The 23,404-nt window shown below is 45.2% G+C and overlaps 1 long non-coding RNA gene across 1 annotated transcript in view; it reads right to left on the minus strand.

Annotated features, from left to right (window-relative positions):
• The window catches only part of LOC120401387, a 28,079-nt gene extending 5,048 nt beyond the window's left edge, over positions 1-23,031 (minus strand). Inside the window, exons 1-2 of the long non-coding RNA XR_005596424.1 lie at positions 22,945-23,031; positions 22,129-22,310 (exon numbers count right to left, since the gene is read on the minus strand). This is a non-coding gene — a long non-coding RNA (uncharacterized LOC120401387). The remainder of the gene's footprint in view (positions 1-22,128; positions 22,311-22,944) is intronic.
• Positions 23,032-23,404: the final 373 nt, after the last annotated feature.

Here is a 23,404-nt window from a genome sequence, read left to right on the forward strand (position 1 = left end):
GGGTACCTGAGGCTGGGGAGCTCCAGCCTGGAAAGCCCCAGGCTGTGGCCTAGCATTGGGCCAACAAGTACTGGGGGTTGAAGAGGGCAGCCCAGGGGTAGGCAAAGGTAGCAGGTCCAAATCCAACCTTGCCAGTGATGAGTGGCTGATACTGCAGTCTGCCCCAGGACGTGGGGCTAGACAATGACTGACAGTAGCCTTATACTGAGGCAAGGTGGGGATAGTGGGTGGGGGTTCCCTGGGGAGGGGAGACCCTAAGACTGGGGGGTTACTGCCAGGGGGCAGCACCCCAGGTAAAAGGGCACCAGTGGTCCAGGGAGGGACATGGGGGGCCAGAGGACAGGCGGATCACCGGCCTGTAGAGGGTGCTTTGGAGTTGGAACGAGCTAATTCCCAGAAGTCACCAGCAGGAGGCACTGCAGGGGTGACTCCGCTCCTCTACAGTGAACATTAGCAAATAGTCCACAACACGAACAGTGAGAGCGCTTCCTGTAAAGATTGGGTGTGTGAATTGTTCGGTGCAGCTTATTAACATGTAAGTTACACAACAGGAGAGAAAAATATGAATGGTTTATTTTGCCCTATTCTTATAGGCAGCCAAATAGTAATAGCTGGTTGTGAGTAATTTCCTGAATATAACTATTAGGCCACCAAACAAAGCATCTTTTGAATTATTTTTTCTTTCAAGTATCTTTAATAAAATGAGATGCAGTTGTAGCCATGTCGGTCCCAGGACATTAGTCAGTCCCAGCTGGTCCAATAAAAGATATTATCTCACCCACCTGGTCTCTTTAATAAAATGAATCATTATTAACGAGTTACACAAGTTATGCTGGTTTAAGAAACTCATCCCAAACACTTCAGCAAAACATTTTTACTGTATCCACATAAAGGATAGAGAACATTTGCAAACAGAGGTTATTCTAAGGCCCTGATCCTACATTGTGATTGGCATCAGTGGTAAATATTTCAGGCTGAAAAAAAGGAGCCTAACAATGGACAATCCAGATCTGGTAAGAGCTATTTGCTTTGGGGATCTGAGTGATACAAACAGAGAGGAGAATGCTCTTGTCTGCACAGAGGACCCGTATCAGGAATGGGATTCTTCCAACCAGAATTGGGCCCTGTTGGACTAGGCACTGTATAAGGATTGTCTGTCTTTAAAGATTGTACATTCTTTGGGGCAAGGACTTTGTCTCCATTGGAAAGCACCTAGCACATTTTGGGTGCTAGCGCAATATACAAAAAAGTCTTATTTTTTTTCTTTTATAGTGCCTGCCACTTGAGCTACTCCAAGCACTTTGCAACCATTAATGAATTGACCCTCCTAGCACCCTGGTCAGGTAAGGTACTATTATCACTCCCATTTTTCAGATAGGAGACCTGAAGAAGAAGAAAACATAAGTGACGTAGCCATGGTTTCACAGGAAGTCTGTAGTAGAGACAGAAAGATGACCCAGATCTCATGACTCCTAGTGGAGAATGGTCTCCCAAGACTGCACTATTCTTCCCTTCACATCTTCAAGGGGCAGAGTGAAAGGACAGCCGAACAAAACCTATAGCCAAATCCTGAACTGAATAGGTTAGCTCTGTAACATGACTACTCATGCTTACAGCTTCTGCCTGCAAAGCTTTGTTACAAACACATTTCCTCTATGGAGAGCTTCTTACTAAATGTTATAGTTACTATGCAGAACATTTCTGTAGGAAGAGTCTTCTGCATTAGTACGGAACATACATGAGGAAGAATGTATCTGAAAAGGCTTATTTGTATGTGATGACATATGTTGGTGCCACTAGAGGACAGTGTAATGCAAACAATGGAAGAGACTCTTGTGGTATATATGGTAGTTGACAAATACACACATGGCACTGACTACTGCTTGAGAATCTAATACAAATAAGATGATCCCATCTAATTGCAGGTCTCAGTGGAGTGAAGGGAAGTGGGCAGGTGGGAAGGAATGGTGCAATTCTTTATGTAGAATTATTCATTTACTGAGACACTGTATAGGGGTGTCCTTGCATAACTACTAGTGGGATAATGCACTTAGTGAGAAGGTTCAATAGTGCCAGACAGGGAACCTACACTACCCTCCTCATCTTGTAATAGAGGAGAGAAACAGTTCACATGGCTCTAACGTTGCTGTCTGGTACAAATCCTAAAATGCGCTCTCATTTTTTCCGCCCTGACTCAGGCAAACTCTCATTAGCTTCAGCAGAAAAACTGCGAGTCCAAGTAAAGATTGAGTGAACTGAGGAAGGACTTAAGGGTTTGACCCACTGAGAGGCCGTTAATGGAGCTAATGGGATCATGCAGAAAAAAACCCACAACATTCTCCCAATGAGATGGAGGTGGATCAAGCAGTGGGATGGGAATCAGGAGAGCTAGGTTCTCTTCCAGACTGCCACTGCCCTGTTGTGTGACCTTAGGTATGTCACTTGACCTCCCTGTATCTGTTTCCCCATCTACAAAATAGGGAGATATTTTCTCATCGTTGTGAAGTGCTCTGAGATCCATGCATGGAAAGCCCTAGATAAGAGTGAAGTCTTATTACTAAGCTTGCAAAGAAAGGACAAAAGGGAAAAATTACACTCTATATTTGAGAGAACTTTCTCTCTTTACATTTGCATCCACAGAAGGAAATTACAAGATGTGCATTAAGGGTCAAGTACTGCCTCCACCTCTGTGGCCACATGAGAGTTCCCTGATGCTATTTTGCTGCACGAGGAAGTGGCAGAACTTGAAGGATTCACATAGGAGACGCACATCTTCTGCATGGGATGGCATGCCACTCTGCGGTGGCTCCTGGTAAGGCAGCAGTCAGGGGGAGGAGAAAAAGGGAGTTGATGAGATTAGAGGATCTGTTGCGGAACAGATCCCGCAGCAGAGGCAAATAAGAGGAATATAGGGAAACAACCTTCACAGAGCAGCTCTGCCAATGCTTATGGCCTGGGAAGAGGATTCCTCTCCTTGCCCCTTCCTTGTTCACTCAGGCAGCAATGAGGATTTAATTCTAAAGCAAATGTTAGGAAAAGAATAGATTCCAGGATTGCCCAATATTGTAAGCCAGTAGTCCCCAACGCAGTGCCCACGAGTGCCATGGTGCCCGCCGGGGCATCTATGTGCGCCCACATACTGTCTGGTGGACAAGCATCTGCCAAAATGCCGCTGAGAAGCAGCGTCACCCAGAGGCGTCGCCGCTGAAATGCTGCTGATTTTCGGCGGCGACGCCTCTGGATGACGTTGCTTGTCGGTGGCATTTCAGCGGCGACGCCTATTGACGTTGCCGCTTCTTGGCGGCATTTCGGCGGATGCTCGTCTGCCGGCCACGGTCCTCGGTGGCTTGTCATCCAGCGCCCGCCAGATAAAAAAGGTTGGAGATCACTGTTGTAAGCAATAGTTATTCCTGGAGAGACATATCAACTATATTGGTTTGGAATTTCTTTCCTGCATGTGAGATAGTAGGAAACAATTCTAAACGTATCCATTCAATATAACAAGGCCCAGTCATGGATCATGTGAACTGGAAATGAATTTTGAAATGCCATGTGGGTCTAAACTCATATTTTCCATAGATCTTGTTCTGTTGAATGGTTTATGTTTTTCACTAGCAGATTCTATATGTAGGCAAGTCTTGCTCATCAGCACAGTCATATTATTAAATAAAAATGTCAAGGTCAAAGGATAAAATTACATCCGTAGTTAACAGAGATGGTTCCAGTCCAGAACTAGATGCTAATACAAACTTTTTCTTTCATATTGGGTTCAGAATCAGCCTACTGTTGGAAAAAGGGGACAGCTGCGAAGATGGGAACTGGATGCAGGAGCAAGCTCCCCAAAGTTCAGAGGTGTTTGGATCTGGTTTCTACTTTGGGCTCATCTGTAATACTTCCACTGGTGTAATATCATTAAAAACTTAGCTTGTATCAAACTGTAAAGGCCTGATTCTTCTCTTAGTTACTTTTGTGTAAACCAGGAGTAACTTCATTGAAGTCCAATACCTGGCACAAGTTTAAAAAAACCCAGAGATGCTTTATCTTGCATCCTGCTACTTCTGCACACATGGGCTGTACCAACAGCTGACCGGCCAGAGGCTGTGGCTCCCCAATCACAATCTACCTCAGGGACTGCAAGAGGGTTGGCACAGAGCTAGTTACACTGGCCCCACCCACCTGGCAATCCCCTGTCTGGGGGGATCCCTAAGAAGCTGGCTAAGATGCCTTTAAGGCTGCTTTGCACCATCAAAACAGCACTAGACAGTCTTAGTGGGGGCCAGAATCTGGCTTATAGCAACTGTTTATGCACCTTGCATTTTTACATCATCATAGTGTGTTGGTTGAATATTCAAATTGTACCTACAAGTACATTCCTTTAACCCAGTTGCATCCTGCCCTTGGATGTATTATATATAGCTAAAGTGACTTAACTGAGCACAGGGGGAAGGGAGCATACACAGAGGAAGACAGAAGCAAGTGCACGGGGGAACAAATGTCCCTTCTTTCTTTCCCTGAACAAAGTAGATGCTGATCTCAATGGAGCCGAGGGTATTTTCTTAGGAGGTGATCAACAACTTGCAGGACCCTATGTTGCATTCCTTGATAAGAAGTTGCAAACCTCAGGGTTGAACCTTACAATGTCATGTTTCTTTCCCTTTCCATTTTGGTCAGCTCATACTGCAAATCAAATCTGAAAATCTAGATATAGCCACAGGAAACCAGAGTCTGCTAGAGAGCACTGCAAAGCACAGATACCAAGTAAGGTAATTCCAAAGACATTCAAAGCAAAATATCTGAAAGTTGTTCAATCCCACCAACATTTATTCCTAGATTGCTGCAAGGAGAAAAGCAGAAAAATACATTAAAAGATTTTAGCGACACTGCTGTCAAAAGACCCTGCTGGTGGTAATAAGAGAATAGAGTTACCTAGTGTTAGAGTTACACTGAACCCTTGTATTTAATCATGTTCCTGTTTGTTCTGTGCAGTATTTATTTTTATTACTGAATATATTCACTTAGAATTCCAATAGTAGGTGCAGTCTGAGAAAAACAAAATTAAAATGCCCCATGCACAGGGTGTGATGGTGACTTAGGCTTAGGGCACGATTTTCACACTTGGGGGCCTAAATGTAGACACCTAAATCCACTGACCTCAATAGTGGCTATGAATGCTCAGCATCTCTGAAAACCACACCCTTTATTTACGGTGCCCAACAGCCCCAGTCCAGCAGAGCACTTAAGCAAGTGCTTATCTTTCAGCATGTGAGTAGTCCCATTGCAGTTAATTAAGCGAGTAGTACTTTGCTGGATGGGGGCCTAATTATGGATTTGGCTTTTGAACTATAGACACCAAAGTTTGAAAGTTTTGGCTTTAATGATCTAGGTGAAATAAAACTGTGTTTTTCAACTAAGGTGTAGGCTCTGTAGCAAAACAGGGGTTTGCATCGCAACACCTAGCATCATTATGGACATCTTGGACCTGCTCCTGCTCTGCCAGAAAGTTGATGGGAATTCTGCCATTGGCTTTAATGGGAGTGGGATCAGTCCCCTTGCTGCTAGTCTCAGCGAAGAGGGCTGGTATTGAAAAGGTTTGGAGACTGCGGATTAGGTCATGGTAGTCCTGAACTGCTTTCTCACTCCTGTGGGTTGTCCCTCTATGTCTGAATTGAGACGTTGTCAGGGCAGCAAAAAGCTGCTGTGCGCTGTTGCTGTCTATGCTGTACCTGCCCTAGGGATAACTGCATCCAGTGCTGACAATCTGGCTCATTTTACTCAGACTACAATTTTCTAAAATGTTTTATTTTGAAAAAAAGAGGAAAGAACAGTTTCCCTAATTACTGCATTTTGTTCCCGAAACTGTCAACTGACCCATCACACTGTGCTGAGTCATGTGAGGCTCCATAAATCCCATCACATTATATAATCTAGCGGGTACTGCTACGAGGCACTGCACATCTGTCATATTAGCCAAGTGGATGGTGCCGAGGAGGCATTTTAAAAATGTGTTGGGATTCTGAAAAGAGCAGAACCCATAAAACATTCCTGTTAACTGACTGCTCCCCAGAACATCCCATGGCCAATGAATGTAAGTAGACAGCAAAATACAAGGGACTCCTGGAGGCATGTATTTGTAGCTAATGTACTGTACATACTTGTCTCCATTCTCCAGTATCAAGAGCCAATCAGCTCCCACTGAAGGCAATGGCAAAACAGAAGCAGGTATGGACGGTCCCCAAATTCCACCCTGATTTAGCACCTAATCCTATGAGGTGCTGAGAGCCAGTCAGGAAGTTCTGAGCACCCTCACCTCTAGTGATGTCTATTAGTGATGCTCCGCAAGCTGCAGGATTGGGCCCTTACACCACAAACAACCCCATAAATCCAGGGCGGTTACACAGATTATAGATCAGGTCAGACTCTAACCAGAGAATTAGAAACTAACCAGATTCTCTGCTGAAGTTAAGGCTGTAGAGGCACTTTCATTCACACATAATTTGCAGAAATATGACTCTGTGGTTCTATTTGGCCAGTTTGGAGTTTTGTGATTGTGGACTGTAGCGGGGTGGCTACCCGCTCCTGCCCTTTGGGGCTTTAAAACAGCCCTGGGAAGGGGCTTTTGGCTGGGCTGATTGGGGAAGTGGCTGCAGCTGGGGGCCACGCCCCAAACTGAGCCCAGGGCTTTATAAAAGGCCAGGGAAGCCAGAAGCACAGACAGTCTCTCTCTGCCTGCAGGGAGCTAGACCAAGTACCTGAGGGAAGCAGGGCTGGGGACAGGCTAAGGAGCTGGGGAGCTCTGGCCTGGAAAGCCCCAGGCTGCGGCCTAGCAGAGGGCTAAAAGGTACTGGGGGGTTGCAAGGGGCAACCCAGGGGTAGGCCAAGGCAGCAGGTCCAAACCCCTTTGCCTGTGATGAGTAGGCTGATACTGCAGTCTGCCCCAGAGTGTGGGGCTAGATAACGACTGGCAGTAGCCAATACTGAGGCAAAGGGGGGATAGTGGGGTGGGGGTTCCCCTGGGAGCGGGAGACTCAGTCAAAGGGGCACCGGGGTCCTGGGAGGGACACGGGGCCAATAGTAAACAGGTGGATCACTGGCCTGCAGAGGGTGCTGTGGGCTGGAACAGAGCTAATTCCCAGAGTCACCAGCAGGAGGCACCACAGGGGTGAGTATGACCCTGTTACATGGACAAAGGGGGTGTTCTCCATTTAAGAAATTGACCAGATGTTAGTTTTGTAATCTGATAACTCAAGAAATGGTTTAATTTTTTAAAATGTGCCATGAGTTTAGTCCTCAGTGAGGATAGGGCCTTGATATGCGAGGAGAAATTAGAATTAAATTTTAGAATTAAAGATGATAGTGGAACCTACACAAGAGACCACTCTTATTAGGCAACCGCCTTTTTAAAAAGACCCTCCCAAAGTACCCTCAAACATAGTGGGACAAATTCATCCCTAGTGTTACTCCATTGCTTTCAATGAAATAGTACCATGGTGAATTTGGCCCACTGAAGATAAATCTATTCCTTTTCCTTACTATATACAACTTAATAAGTATTAAACTAAGAAGTTTCTATAATAATTCCTCTACAGAAGTTAACAGAAAATGCTAACCTTTCTAGGGTGTTTCTGAACCATCCTATTAAATTAAATAGGTATTTTCCCTAAGACTGTATTAGAACACCACTTACATTGATCAACTGATCTTCATCCCAAATGGATGCTTTAGTCACATTTCACTGTGAAATGGGTTGGAAAGGACATAAGGAAATGCACAACACCAAACCTTTCAGAACCAATGTAAGAACCTACCAGGCTCACAAGGCCTGGCATAGGCATATGCAAGTGTAGGCTTTCTTACTTTGATAAATCAATCCTGACCTCTTGCCTGACTTTGCTTCCTCAAAATGTATATAAAAAAGAATCATTTTTAAAATTGGGAAGCAACAAGTTGGGTACATAATAAAATCACATCTCATGATCTATTGCTGTAACCTTTATCCTTTCCATAACTCACACCCACTTTTTTTTTGCCATCTCTCACTGTCCTTTGACCAACTAATAAAATCAATGAAGATATAGCGTTTGCCTTTAGCTAATAAAACCAGTGAGAGTAGAGAATGCTTAGATTTTCACTCTGTCAAGCCCTTAGACTCCTCACTGCAGGGATTTGTCTTTTTAAAAGGGTCAGGCACACCAGTAGTGCTCTAAGAATAATACAAACGAATCTGGAGATAGGCTTGTTAGAGAAAGAAGGGCCACATTTTTAAAATGACATCTATTTTTGTACCCACAATTGTGCACTCTGTCAATTGCAGGTGTAAAACAGTGGGTGCAATCAACTCTGAGCACAAAGTATAACACATGTCTAATAACTTGATTTGCAGATGCAGTCAGGTTAGTAGAGCTGTAAACGCTCTAGTGTTTGCCTACAGCTGACTGCCTCAATTTGAAGGTGCAAAATTACAGGCATAAGTGTAGACACCAGACTGACGTCCCTTCAAATAGCTGACCCAACACTAATAATATTTTTCACCTCTGAGATGCTTTAAAATAATTAATCCAATATCACATCATGAGGAAGTAGGGTGACCAGACAGCAAGTGTGAAAAATTGGGACGGGGGTGGGGGGTAATGGGAGCCTATATAAGAAAAAGACCCAAAAATCGGAGCTGTCCTTATAAAATCGGGACATCTGGTCACGCTAGGAAGAAGTGATGACTTGGTCATAGAGGGCACTGTTTAAAAAGCAATGACTGAGACTTACCCATGCACCCAAGGAGAGACTAGCTAGACACCTAAACATTTCGCAAAGCCTAGGAAGGGGCAGGTTAAAGCAGGATCCTTGCAATCCAAGCCTCTGGTCAGCAAGGTACAGATGCAGCAATGAGTCAGACTTGCAATGGGCAATAGAAACACCACCTACACAAGGAAGGACAACTCTGAAAAGTAAGGGACAAGTTTATTTTCAAGGGACACCATGCCCACAATACACCTCTACCTCGATATAACGCTGTCCTCGGGAGCCAAAAAATCTCACCACGTTATAGGTGAAACCGCGTTATATCGAACTTGCTTTGATCTGCCGCAGACCTGCCCCCCCCGAGCACTGCTTTAACGTGTTATATCTGAATTTGTGTTATATTGGGTCACATATCAGGGTAGAAGTGTATTTTACTATGGTCCAAAATAAATGTATTTGTCCTATAATGTGTGATCCTTTGCAATGACAGCTGCCTGAATGCAGCCTTTTTATCAGGTCAAATGTTTCTTGGTAGCTTCTTTCTTGATACGGGTCACAGGATACTAGGCACCAAAAAAACCAATCCCTTAAAATACAGGAGAGGTGGTCACTTTAGGTGACACAGATGATGGATGCCTACTAGGGTGGTCTTGATACCTCACTTGATAGGGAGAGGGAAGTTCAGGGAGAGGAATATTATGAGGGAGGGTCTCTTCAGGGCACTAACTTTTAGGGGAGTGGGTGTCAAAATGTTGGTGGACTGGTTTATGATTATTTACATTATGGTAGCATCTGGAAACCTGCCAAGGATCATGTCCCATTGTGCTAGGCACTGTAGAGACAAGTAAGAGTTCCTGCCCCAGAGAGTTCACAATCTTAATTGCAAACAGAACACAAGGACTAGGTGAAATAAACAAACAGGGTGGTGGCCGCAGAGGTCAGGAGGATGAGGTAACAGTAAAGCAGAGTTTAGCAGAAGAGCAGAAGTCACGGCTACTTGTTTGCCTAACCATTTAATCAGAACCTTCACTGCACTTTGACACCACGGCACGAAAGTGGGTGACCTGAAGATGCGGGTCCTTAATGCCAAAATTTCTTGTCAGTCTTAGGAGTCCTTTTATATCTCTCCCTTCATAACACTTCATCTGTTTTTATTGTTGTTAACAGCACAACAGAAATAGGTTACAAACTGCACTGATGTACCAACTCTGATGCAAATTCTGAAAGACAAGGAATGACTGGCAATCACTTGAATGCTGCAACATGTGGGAAATCTATATCTACAGATGTAACATTGTGAAATACTTTGGTCTACAGTAAACCTTGATCACATGATCCAATACATCTGCACTGAGTCATATGCTGGGGATTTCCCAGCTGTAGAGTCTCTCTCCCAAAACACACCATAGTTAAAAACAATCCAGTCACTATGTAATCAGCAGTCATGTGACAATTACATTTTTTTTCTCCCAAAAGACTGAAACAACAGAGTCTGGATTCAAAAGGATTGTGGCTCAGCTAACTGCAGTTCCTGCTGGCTGCTCCTCTGATAATTATCTCGTTAACATGGTACAACCTATAAGTAGTCCCACGGCCTTTAAATTAGAAGGAATGGTTCTTCCCATCTTCTCATTAGGGCAAAATATTTCTTTAGAAAAATGATCAAAAGAAGCATTTTAGGGAGCACAACATATGTGTTAATTAAAGGAAGGATTGTTGTGTTTTAATTCTTTGGATGTTCCAGTTTTTGGTTTGTTTTTGTTGTTAAATGCTCCTCTCCTTCCTCATTTGCAAAGCAGCCTATAATATCACAGAGTAGTGAGTGCAGCTTTGTTTCTCTGTTAGAAGACTATTTTTTTTTAAACATATCATTGTTTCTGTGCCCTGGATAACAGTGGGGGCGCTATGTATTTCCAATTCCCTCTAGGGTCTGTTTTACTGTGATCACTCCTTAACCATTCTGTCTAATTAGCAGGCTTAAGTGACAGTATTCCAAACAAAACAAATTCCAGAGGTACCCTTACAAAATACCTGTGAGAGGAGAACACATTCTTTTTAGCTACAGTACTTGGTTGCAGAGTGGAGTGTTTGAGGTGACAGATCAGGTGACAAAGGATATATTGGGAGGGGGGGAACAAAGGGAAGAACTGCTCCAATGGCCCTAGCCTCTGAAAGTATTTGATTTAAAACACTAAAGCAATGTGGTTATTTCTAAAACTACATCTTCTCAGTTTATTTACCTCCAAGCGCATAGATGCAGATCAAAACTGAATGCTCGCTGCAAACACATGCAGTGTGCTCTGCCCCACGAGTGCAACCACTGTCCACTATCAGCTCAGTTTGGTGCCAAGAGTTCCTTCAATGTCCCTCATGCCACCCTATGGGATTTTATTATTCCCCAGCCTGGAACAAAATGGAGCATAATCTTGAGAAAAAGAGACGGACGAGCATTAAAACAGAATGCACAAGTATAAAAAAGGATATGTGGGACTTAACCCCATTATCGATATGAAACCCAGCCTAGGCACAGACAACAGGCTAGATTTGCTTCCGGTTCTGCCTTAGTACATTGGGGTGCAGGGCATGGTGGTGAAAAGTCCACAGTGTTGCCAACCCCAAATGTTCAAAAATCAGGAGTCAGGCTCACCAAAAATCATGAGTTTGGCTTTAAAATCAAAAGATTATGTAAAAATAATAGATGTGGTGGTCTTTTTATCTGCTCTCTGATTTTTGAGCCTTTACGGTGCACTGATGTCACATTTCTCCACAGCCATGAGGGTTAAACATTTAGTTTTTCTTTAAGAATGAAGGCTGAAATTGTCACATATCCACTTGACTCCAGGAGCTGGAGCTTTAAGGAAAACAATAATTATCATGAGGCTTATGACAAAATCATGAGTTGGCAACACTGATGTCCACCCAGAGGCCATGTGCAGTGATACAAAGTGCTAGAAGCCTCACTTTTACTGAGGATGTTGTTGGACTGCTTTATGGCCCAGAATGGTTGACAACACAGTGGCCAAGGAGGGAGTGCAGCCAGGTCAGGCAGCAGATGTGCTGAGTCAGTGCAAAACACGGGGAAGCCTCCAGCAGCAGGATTCTTATGATGCACCACCTGCAACTTAAATCTTCCTCTCCCCCAGAAGAAACCCAGATGCAGGGGCGGCTCTAGAAATCGGGCTGCCCCAAGCAGCGCGGAGCGCTGCGCCGCCCTTCCCCGGTCCCGCGGCGGGTCCCCTCTTCCTGTGGCTCCGGTTGAGCTCCTGCCGGCATGCCTGCGGCAGGTCCACCGGAGCCCGGGACGAGCGGACCTGCCGCAGACATGCCTGCGGGAGCTCAACCGGAGCCGCGGGAAGACGGGACCCGCCGCAGTCATGCCTGCGGCAGGTCCGCTCGTCCCGGGCTCCGGTGGACCTGCCGCAGGCATGCCGGCGGGAGCTCCACCGGAGCCAAATGCCGCCCCCCCGGGAAACGGCCGCCCCAAGCGCCTGCTTGGCGCAATGGTGTCTAGAGCCGCCCCTGCCCAGATGGTACAACCTGCCTTCTCTTGTGGGGTGCCGTGCTCCTGCTCACGCGGGGAGTGTATTTTACTCCCCCCCTGCACTGAAGTGAAATGACTCCACTCTATTCATTTTGGCAATACTCTATATAGTGTTATGCCAACACTCACTGAAATGCAGAATCTGCACTTCCTCAGGCTTAGGATCAGGGCGTGGATTTTCATGTGGAAAAATGTCCATTCAGAAATGCTATAAAAGAAGGAGAGGAGGGTTTAAAAGGGGACAAAGGGCTCGAGCCTGCTCCCATTGAAGTCAACAGGTGCTTTGTCATTAACTTCCATCGAGGCAAGATCTGAGCCAAAGTGTACACACCAGCATGGAGGATTTTTTTACTTTTTAATTTATGATTACTTAACACCATTGATGATTTCTTCAGCAGCAGCTGCTTGACTCTCAGTGTGGTGTAACAATGACATCCATCCCTTCCATAAATAGCCATGTCATACGCTGCTTCTTCCTTTTTTTATATATTTATAGACAGCAAGACCAAATAAAGCCTCACAGTAAGTTGCTCATATACACTGGTTTACTAGTGATATATTTATAGATCAGCTGCACTAAAAACAATTCTGTCCAAACCCACTGACCTTTTCCTGGATAGATAGAAAGAGAAGTATAAAAACTGCATTGTTAACAGGCTTACAGCCAGCACAATGCTTGTCCATCGAATACATTATTATTCCCCTAAAAACAAATGGCTTAATACTACCCTAACATTGGTGCATGCACTCACATAAACATTGTCTCCCTTTGCGTTACCTCTGAACCAAGACATGCACATATATGACCGACAGTGTGGTCTTGTGGTTAAAATGGGGGCTTTGGGGCCCGAGAGCCTGGCTCTGCCACTGACCTACTGTACAGTGTCACTTTGGAATAAATCGTTTAAATTCTGTGCCTCCGTTTATCCATCTCCCCATTAACATGAGGATAACCATTTCACATGGGGTTTGTGAGAATTTAGGATGACTTACAAAGGAGAAAAGCAGGGGCGGCTCTAGGCACCAGCGGGCCAAGCGCCCGCTTGGGGCGGCGTCCTGGGGAGGGCGGCATTTGGCTCCGGTGGAGCTCCCGCCGGCATGCCTGCGGCAGGTCCACCGGAGCCCGGGACGAGCGGACCTGCCGCAGTCATGCCTGCGGCGGGTCCCGTCTTCCCGCGGCTCCGGTTGAGCTCCCGCAGGCATGACTGCGGCAGGTCCGCTCGTCCCGGCCTCCGGTGGACCTGCCGCAGGCATGCCGGCGGGAGCTCCACCGGAGCCAAATGCCGCCCTCCCCAGGATGCCGGAGCCGCGGGAAGAGGGGACCCGCCGCGGGACTGGGGAAGGGCGGCGCAGCGCTCCGCGCTGCTTGGGGCAGCCTACTTTGTAGAGCCGCCCCTGGAGAAAAGCATGTGTGCACGCCCCTTCCAAGCTTCTCTATACATCATAAAGAAGCAAAAAAAAAAAGTTTAGTGACAGATGTTTTTCCCCTGGACTAAAGGTTATTTTGTTTTTCCCCCTCTTTATTTTTTTAACTTCAAGAAATATCAGAGGTATAAAGTTTGACCTTTGGTGGATTTGCCAGAGCAAGGACAGGGAGAGGCTGGGCCTTCACCCTTTCCCCCCTCCCCAGATGCATAACACCGGTATACAGGATTTTTCTGCCAGATACAGAGCTGGTTCTGCCCTCTTTGTATCTGTCCCCTTCCCCCCAAAAGGGTCCTGTCAGATGTCTAGAACAAGTAGCAGGAGGAGGTGTGGCTGTGCATCCCTACACTCCATGGTTTTCCACTGACATACGGTTCATGAGGGCAGTGGGGGACACAAATCATGGAAGCTTTTTGGGCTGTCCTAACCTGTACCACAGATCAGACTGGCCCCCAGCAGCCCCTAAATAGGGGAAGTACAAGCCACCTCCTTCAGTGTGACTCCCCCACAAGGTTTGTTAGGTAGGTTGGAGCAAGTTCATAGAGGTTTTTAAAAACCTAAGATGGTGATTTTTAACTATCCCCTATGCCATTAAACCCCTCTGATGGGATTTTGTTTTGCCCACCGTGTAGTCAATGCACATCTTGCTGTTCAGAGTACTTGTGTAAAAATGAAAATATGTCAACATGTCCCATTTGGCTGAATGGGGTCTTTATGTCCAAACCTTGTTTTCAAAAGCTGACTAACCACATAACTAGCAATCAGGATATTGAGGAGAAAAACACTTGAAACATCTGCCGCTTATAATCATCACAATACCTGCACTGAGGATCCATTGTGCCTAAGAATATGTACAGGCATGTCTCACCAGCTCTGAGTGGGGGAAACACAAAGCAGCAGTGTCATCACATGGCAGATGAAACCATAGCACTAAAAGAGCTTTACAATGTCTGAAAAGAACTTACTTCACTGTTTTCTTATCAGAGTCCTTTTACATCAATGTGTTTTAAACAACTAGTTAATTTGTTTTAGTTTATTAAGCAGCCTCTTAGGCAGCTATACCACCTTTGGTTGCAATTTTAAAAGATCTCATAAACTAATCTGGGTCAGGCCTGGTCTGTACTTGGATGGGAGACCTCCAAGATACTTCTAGGCACTGCTGGGAATGGTACTGGTGCTTCAATAGATGGCACTCTTCTATGTGAGTCAGTACTAGATTAAATCCCCCAGTATGCTGTTAGAAGAGTGCTGTACTGCCGGAGGTTATAGATCCAGTAGCATTTTCAGCAGCGGTAAGGATGGTAGTGACCTGGCTAAAGTCCACTTTGAGTACAGTAACTCCTCACTTAATGTTGTAGTTATGTTCCTGAAAAATGCAACTTTAAGTGAAACAATGTTAAATGAATCCAATTTTCCCATAAGATTTAATGTAAATGTGGGGGGTTGGGTTCCAAGGAAATATTTGGGGGGCAGACAAAAGGCATTATATACTGTACAGTACTGTACTGTGGTGGGGAGCTGCCCCTGGCTTACCCCTGGGGCTCAGGGTGGGGGTGCAGGGTCTGGGAGGGAGTTAGGATGCGCGAGGGTGCTCAGAGTGGGAGTGTGGGAGGAGGCTCAGAGCTGGGGCAGGCAGGAGGTGCAGAGCATTTACCTGGGGCAGCTCCTGTTTCGTGCAGGGGGTGTGCAGGTGGCTCTGTGCAGTGCGGCACTGCCCCCATTGCTGCGATTCTGGGAGCTGTCCCCCCCGGCAGGCAGGGCCACCCGGAACGCAGGGGCTTTAGGGGCTGCAGGGCCCTGGGCTAAGGGGCCCTGGCCTGCAGCTCTAAAGGCCCTTTCGGAATGCGGCCCTGCAAGCACGGGCTGGAGGACTAAGGAGGAGCAGGGGCAGCCGCGCAGCCAGTGGCCGGAGAGAAGCGGCACTTCCCATGCTCACAGGGCCACAGTCCAAAAGGGGCTTTAGCCCAGGGCCCTGCAGCCCCTAAAGCCCCTGCGTTCCGGGTGGCCCTGCCTGCCGGGGAGGTGGGGGGGAAGCAGCTTCCCTGCTCGCTCCCTCCCTCCCTCTCAGAAAGTCCTAAGCACCACCAAACAGCTGTTTGGTGGCAGGGGAAGCACTGGGAGGGAGGGAGGAAGGGACAGGGAGGAGGCAGAGAAGAGGAGCTTGTGCAATGCTCCCCTGTAAAGTCTGCCAAGCGCCCTTATAAGGGAGCATTGCACAACTTTAAACGAGCATGTTCCCTAATGGAGCAGCGACGTAACTTCGAAACAACGTTAAGTGGGAGGATGGTAAGTGAGGAGTTACTGTACTAACATTCTGCCAACCTAAAATTCTCCTTGAAGCTCCAACTCACCACACTATTCTTCACTTGCTGGTGGTGGGTACATTACAGGGTATTGGATGTTTGGAGAATGTAAAGAAACTCTTGCCTGAAAGCAAAGGCATCCCAGAGAATCGAAGCAGCTGGAGACAATACTTTGAAGATGTTTTTGGAGGTTTCTAAGAATAGGTTGGACAGACACCTGCCTCACTGTGGGAGGGGCTGGACCGGATGGCCTCTTAAGATCCCTTCCAGCCCTACACTTCTATGCAGTATTCCTATGACTATGATGACTATGAGTAGGCAATGTGATGTGGCCGTTAAAAAAGCTAATGCGGTCTTGGGTTGCATTAGGCGAGGTATTTCTAGTAGGGATAAGGAGGTGCTAGTCCCGTTATATAAGGCATTGGTGAGACCTCATTTGGAGTATTGTGTGCAGTTTTGGTCTCCCATGTTTAAGAAGGATGAATTCAAACTAGAACAGGTACAAAGAAGGGCCACTAGAATGATCCGAGGAATGGAAGGCCTTTCGTATGAAAGGAGACTTGAGGAGCTCGGTTTGTTTTCCTTAACCAAAAGAAGGATAAGAGGAGATATGATTACACTCTTTAAATATATCAGAGGGATAAATACCAGGGACGGAGACGAATTATTTCAGCTCAGTGCTAATGTGGACACGAGGACGAACGGATATAAACTGTCAGTCAGGAAATTCAGGCTTGAAATTAGACGAAGGTTTCTAACCATCAGGGGAGTGCAATACTGGAACAGTCTACCGAGGGAAACAGTGGGGGCGAAGGACCTCCATGACTTTAAGATTAAGCTAGATAAGTTTATGGAGGGGATGGTATGATAGGATAACGGGCTTAGTCAATAGGTCAATTATGTGCCTGGTATGATATAACCTTTTCCAGAGGGTTTGGCTGGAGAATCTTGCCCGCATGCTCGGGGTTCAGCTGACCGCCATATTTGGGGTCGGGAAGGAATTTTCCTCCAGGGAAGATTGGCAATGGCCCTGGAGGTTTTTCGCCTTCCTCCGAAGCATGGGGCAGGGGTCACTTGCTAAGGAGTGGGTGGATCGGCTTATGTGGCCTGCATCTTGCAGGAGGTCAGACTAGATGATCATAATGGTCCCTTCTGATCTTGAATTCTATGATTCTATGATTCTAATCCTAAATGCTCTTTAGAGGCTGGGATAGAGAGGTAGGTATTTAGTGGTGGGTGAAGAAAACCCTCTCTGTATAAACACTTTGGAAAAGATTGTTGAGCACACTGGGATTCCGGACAAAAGATGCTATAGGAACATGAGCGCAGTATAGAATAATGTTATGTCTTTCTGTTGGTAGCCAGACATTAGTACAGAACCATCCCAATGGCCTGATTCTGCAACACTTACTCCTACTACTGCAGAATCCCACAGCTGTTGGCTGAACAGTGTATGCAGCCTGTACAGTACTGCAGCTGACACTCAAATGAGGCCCTAATGACCAACAGGCATCAGCTTTGCCAGGTGAACCTATTATTATTAACATAATACCATAGTTGTATATGGTTCTTTACACAGAAGTGAAAGAGAAAGATCCCTGCCCCCAAGACGCTTGCTATCTAAATTAGACATAACACAGGAAAGGAAGATAACAAAGGACATGTGTAAGTGTGGGTTAAGAGAAGGACAAGGGTTACAAAAGGAAGAAGTTGAGATCTGCTTTTTTTACGCATACGTCTCCTTAGTTCCTTTTTTATAAATAACTAACAGTACAATACAGGGGAACAAAGTCGGGGAAGAGATCAGAGCTGGAAATCTAATTGAAAGAGGTGAATTTTGAGGGGGGATTTGAATTGAAAGAAGAGACTGAGGTTGCCTGATGCACAGGATCAGGAATGATTTTCCAACTATGTGGGCAGCTTGAGAAAAGGCACGGAGACAAGGGAGTAACAAGGCACATCAATGGTCATGCCCTGCATCCCAGGAATCAATAGGATTTTTGTCATTGGCTTTAATGAGAGCATGATCAGGCCTTGAGCTAACAAAAGGTGTAGGGTGTAAAGAGGGGTAGAGTCTGGTGATAAATAGGATGTGGGCTGGGGTGGAGTTGTGCAGTACCCTGAAGTTGAGTCTAAGTTTGAATCTGATGGAAGATAAGAAGCCAACGCAGGCAGCCTCCTCCCTTGGGCCAAGCCAGATCTATGTTAATCTTGACTAAGCTGGAAGTCACTCTGTGCACCTTACAAATACCCTCTCAATAAGGGTTTTGTGATCCATGCCATGTAAATCTGTCAGGATTTTTTCCTTAGTACCACAGACATCTCTAGAGCATGTACATTATTTGGCTTCTAAGAGAAGGGCTTCACAGGAGAAAAGCTTATGCTGTAAAGCACCAGCAAGACATTTCTGACTGGGATAACTGAAAACCCCTCAATGCAATAAATAGCTTTTTCCTAGTTCTTATTTATCTTGTTGAGTCCGATGTATCAGATGGAAGATCTGCCCCACTAGAGCCATTACAAATATAAGGCCTGATTCTGGGATGCTTACTCACACTGATTAGCCTGTAGTATCTAAGTTGCCATCTGTAAGCCATTAGGACTGCTTGCATTAGTACGTGATATATTTAGCATGAGTAAAGTTTTAAGAATCAGGCCTACAAAGAAAATATCACTACCAGTTAAACTGTCCCTGCTAGTTTATCTGAGAAAATTATGTGCTGAACCTGAGTCACAATTTCTCCACACTTTCTATGTTCCATTCTGCAAGGGACTCACTGCTGAGTTTGGGCCCTTGGCAGGGCCGGTGCGAGGAAGTTTCGTGCCCTAGGCGAAACTGCCACCTTGTGCCCCTCCCGGCCAAGCCCTGTGGCAGCTCTGCCCTGAGGCGCCCCCCGTGGCAGCTTCCCCCCCCCACCCTGAGCTCCCCCCCTCGCCCCCGGGGAGCCGTTCGGCACCTCCCCACCCCAGCTCACCTCTGCTCCAGAAGCCCTGCTGTCGGGAACCCCTGGGCTGGATTCCGGCAGCTCAGACTCCCTCTCCCTCCCAGCGCAGCGGCCACTGAGAGGCTTTTTAAAAAAAAATTGGGGGTGTCGGTTTTTTGCCCCCCAAATGTTGGCACCCTAGGCAACCGCCTAGTTGGCCTAAATGGTAGCACCGGCCCCGGCCCTTGGATCCCAAGGACTCTGCCTTAATCCACCCTTCTGTGCGGTAGATCTATATGATATATAGTATAGTATGTATGCTAGAACTCTAATGTGAGAGTGTCATACCTTTTGAAAAATGAACAAGATCGACTTTGCGACAGTACTGAATGAAAAACTTACAAAGAGAGCTTCCCAAATCTTGTTACAAAGACATAAAGCAATCTGGGGACTGGAACAGTGGGCTTAAAAACATAAAACTTCTTTGAAACTAATTTACTAAGAAAAACAAAAGTAAAACAAGTTTGCTGCCAACTAACATTGTAGTCCTTGTCATTTATTATCACATGAACAAAGCTCTCAATGACTGACTCCTAGACCATTGCCAATTATTATGACAACATACACTATAATCATATTATGTTTACAGTATAATACATGTGAGTATCCTATGCAGCTTGGCAGGACTTCAGTCACCGCCTTTATTATGCTTTAAAAATCCATTTATCAAAGTGAGTTTGGTGTATAACTCTAATTATATGCTGTACTGTATATAGAACAAGAACTAATACTGGAAGCGATTTCAGGCAAGCCTTTTACCATTTAGAGATTCCAATGAGAGAAAGGCAGCTGTGCTCATATTCACCGCAGAATTATCAGTCTGTGTGGTACATGCTCTCATTCTAGAGAACAGGCCTCATCTTGCTCCCTTTTGAAGTCAATTTCCACAGATTTAAGTGGGAGAAAAATCAAGCCCAATATGATCAGATAACAATAAGGGCCTGATTTATAAAGGTGCTTTAGTCTTGGTTATATTTTCATCTGCAAATTACTATGGGTATAAATTAGGTCATTTAAACATCTGCCTGATTTGTGGATACCATCAGATAGTGAGGTTTCTAAATGACGTAATTTATATCTGCAAAATCTCAAGTGTAGAAGGTAAGGCTGGGTTGGAAAATGTGGCCCTAAAAGAGGCTCAGATTTTGAGCAAGTTAGTTACTAGGGCCCAGATCTACAAAGGGAATTAAGTGTTGCAATGCTTAGTGTCACAGCACTTAACATTTAGGTCTAGAAAATCACAGGAACAATACTGTGATCCACAAAACCCGAGTTAAGTGCCTACGCTCCCTATGCAATTCATGGGGAGAAACATGCATTTTAGAGCTCTAGCCACAAAAGCCAGTACACTAGGTGGGGAGCCACCAAAGCAAGCCAAGGGAGATGCTGGCAACAGAGGTGCATCCTAAGCCCCACCCCTCTCACAGAGATAGGCACCTAAGGCCAGGACTGCAAGGTGGTGCCTACCTTTACTACTGATCCACAACCAGGAACCCCTCTCCTGGAGTCAGGTCAGGTAGCTTAGGTGCCTAAGACATTTCTTGTGAGAACAAGAAAGGGCTTGGTTCACGCCACACAAAATGTCTGAAGGAGATGGAGGTGTCAATCTTATAACTTAGGTGCCTAAGTACCTTTGTGGCTCATGGCCTAGTAGATTCCATTCTCAGTTTATTCCTAAAATTGCTTACATTTGGAAATATATGCCCAGACTGGTAATTAACATGCAGCTTAGAACCATTCATCTTGGCCTTACCTAATTTAGAGAGGGACGGAAGGATAGGAAAAGAAGATTCTGTTAATTCTCAATATGTCAGCTTTGTTCTAAAGGGAAGACAGAAGGGTTTCAAAACCTGAACACATGGGATAAAATGCCAATTCCATTGTAATTAAGGCAAAACTTCCATTGACTTCAGTGGAGCCAGGATTTCACCTATTCTTTCTAAGGCTGGGCTGCTGGTATTATAGAGCTCTTGAATATTGCTGGAACACTAGCGATAGAGTGCCCAACTCTGCTCTCCCTTACAACCATTTTACACTGATGTAACTCTACTGACTTCAGTGGGATTAGTTATAATTTGCACCAGTGCTGATGAGAGCAGAATCTGGCCCAGAAACGCTAGTATAAATCAAAATTTTGCATTTATATAAAGCATTTGATTCACGAATCACAAAACACACTGCAAAGGTTAAAGTATTATTATCTCCTCCATTTTAGAGATGAGCACAGAGAAGGTTAGAGGACTTCTTATAATATGTAATAGATTAGTTGAGCCTGAGCACTGCTTGTGATGTTTTTTCATTTAAATCTGTAGAAGAGGGAGAATTTGATCCACAAAAGCCAAAGTAAAAAGATACCATTTCCTACCTGAATTCCTAATGACATGCAAGTGAGCATAGGGTTACCATAGCCACCTTTTGCCATGAGCATCAGAATGAATGGAGCATATTTGAGTTTGAGTCCTGTAGTGAAAACTGCTCTGTTTATAGTAGTTAATCATTTCCTGATGTATGCAGCTAATGGCAGCCATACACATCACATGGAGGCCCTCTCTATAATAGACTTTATTCTTAAAATTGTCCAGGAGTGTTACCACTAATGGAAATGTTTATGTAGACAGACTGTTGGTGTTTTAACAACTGCGTTGCCTAGTTCTGCTCTGAGCAGGGTTAGATAACACAGTGTCATAGAATGGCAGGGTTGGAAGGGACCTCAGAAGGTCATTTAGCTCAACCCTCTGCTCAAAGCAAGACCAATTCCCAGACAGATTTTTGCCCCAGACTCCTAAATGGCCCCCTCAAAGATTGAACTCACCACCCTGGGTTTAGCAGACCAAACCACTGAGCTAGCCCTCCCAGCAGCTGTCTATATGAACACTAGCACAGGGGGAGCTGCACCAGTTGGAAACTTAGAAAAAGACTAGCTCAGACACAGCCTGTGTAATACTATACAGCATAATTGGTCTACTTCCTAGGAAAAGTGAACTGAACAAACATCACAAATGTAACACAACTGCCTTGCAAAGAGTGGCTGTTCCATCCTGCTGTTTCTAATTACTTGTTCATCAACCACTATCACCATTATCAGGAGCATCAAGCTGACACTACTGGTACATTGTGACTCTGAAATGGTTTCATTTACACGGTTGCTCTCAACCCTACACTTCCAATGTTCAGGCCACAGTACACAACTTCCTCCCAGTCCTGCAGTATGTGAGCTTGAGATGTAATCTCAGGAGCAGCAGGTGCAGTAGTTTTGTTCTGGATTTGTACAGCATCTAGCACAATGTAGGCCTGACCCCTGGCTGGGGCTCTCGGGTGCAACTGCAATATAAATAAATTAATTAATACATAATAATAATAATAGAAATTTGAAATGATGAGAAAATGTGTCCATTACGCAAGAAGAGAGAAGCATCTGGGCATACTTCAGACACGCCGACAGCATTCACTACTTTGGATATTTCATATGGTATCTATCATATGTAAATAATTAAAATGCTGTTCCATTGCCTGCATTACACTCCAGCCTCTGTTTTTCCAGGTGTCAAACTTCTCATATTTGTCATCTAGACATGTCCTTCTTCTCCGTTTTCTGTTCCACTGCTGTAGATAGTGGCAACTCTATAATTTATTTCAGTGTGGATTCTCACAAATACAGATACAACTGTTTATTGCCCTTAAACTTTACAAGAAATTGTATCAGAAATGTAGGCAAGCCAGCAGAAGGAGGAATGACAAAGCTCTCCTTCATCCTGGAAAGCAGCTCTGTGCAATTATGAGCTCATATTACCAGAACCAGAAATTCTACTGTCATTCTTCAGGCAAGATCAAATGTTTCACTGGCAGAAACATAATCTCCTTCACTAACATCACAGATTGTTTATATTCCAGTCTGACTGTAAATGTACAGTATTTCTGAAGTCACACACTACAAATAGTAATGTTTAGTACTTACATAGCACTTGGCATCCTCAAAGTGCTGTGCAATGTTAACTGATTAATCCTCAGAACCCCTCTGATAGACAGGTAGTTAGGAGACCTGCAGACACAGAGTGAGTCAACCGGGATTAGAGCACAGCAGTGCCTGTTTCCCTGGTTTATGTGTGGTCCATTAAGCTCTGCTGCCTCTCTAGGAAGGTTTCCTAGCAAGTTCAAAGTTGCTGCTGACAGATATATCACAATTCACAGAATAGAAAGTTCTCCCTGCGGTGGGGAAAGGGAAACAGAAAAATTCAGACATGAAAGTGGGAAACCCAGGCTGACACTACTTTAGAAACTCAATGGTGGGCAGGTCAGGATGCAATTTGGAGGCAGAATACAGTTGTGTAGGAAGAGGAAGAAATCACATTAAACTCTAATCAGAGAAGCACCAGGACATTATATGATTTAAACTAGGATTTGGCCTCAACTACAGG

Source organism: Mauremys reevesii, linkage group 3 (genome assembly GCF_016161935.1).
Source record: "Mauremys reevesii isolate NIE-2019 linkage group 3, ASM1616193v1, whole genome shotgun sequence".
Classification (NCBI taxonomy): Eukaryota; Metazoa; Chordata; order Testudines; family Geoemydidae; genus Mauremys; species Mauremys reevesii.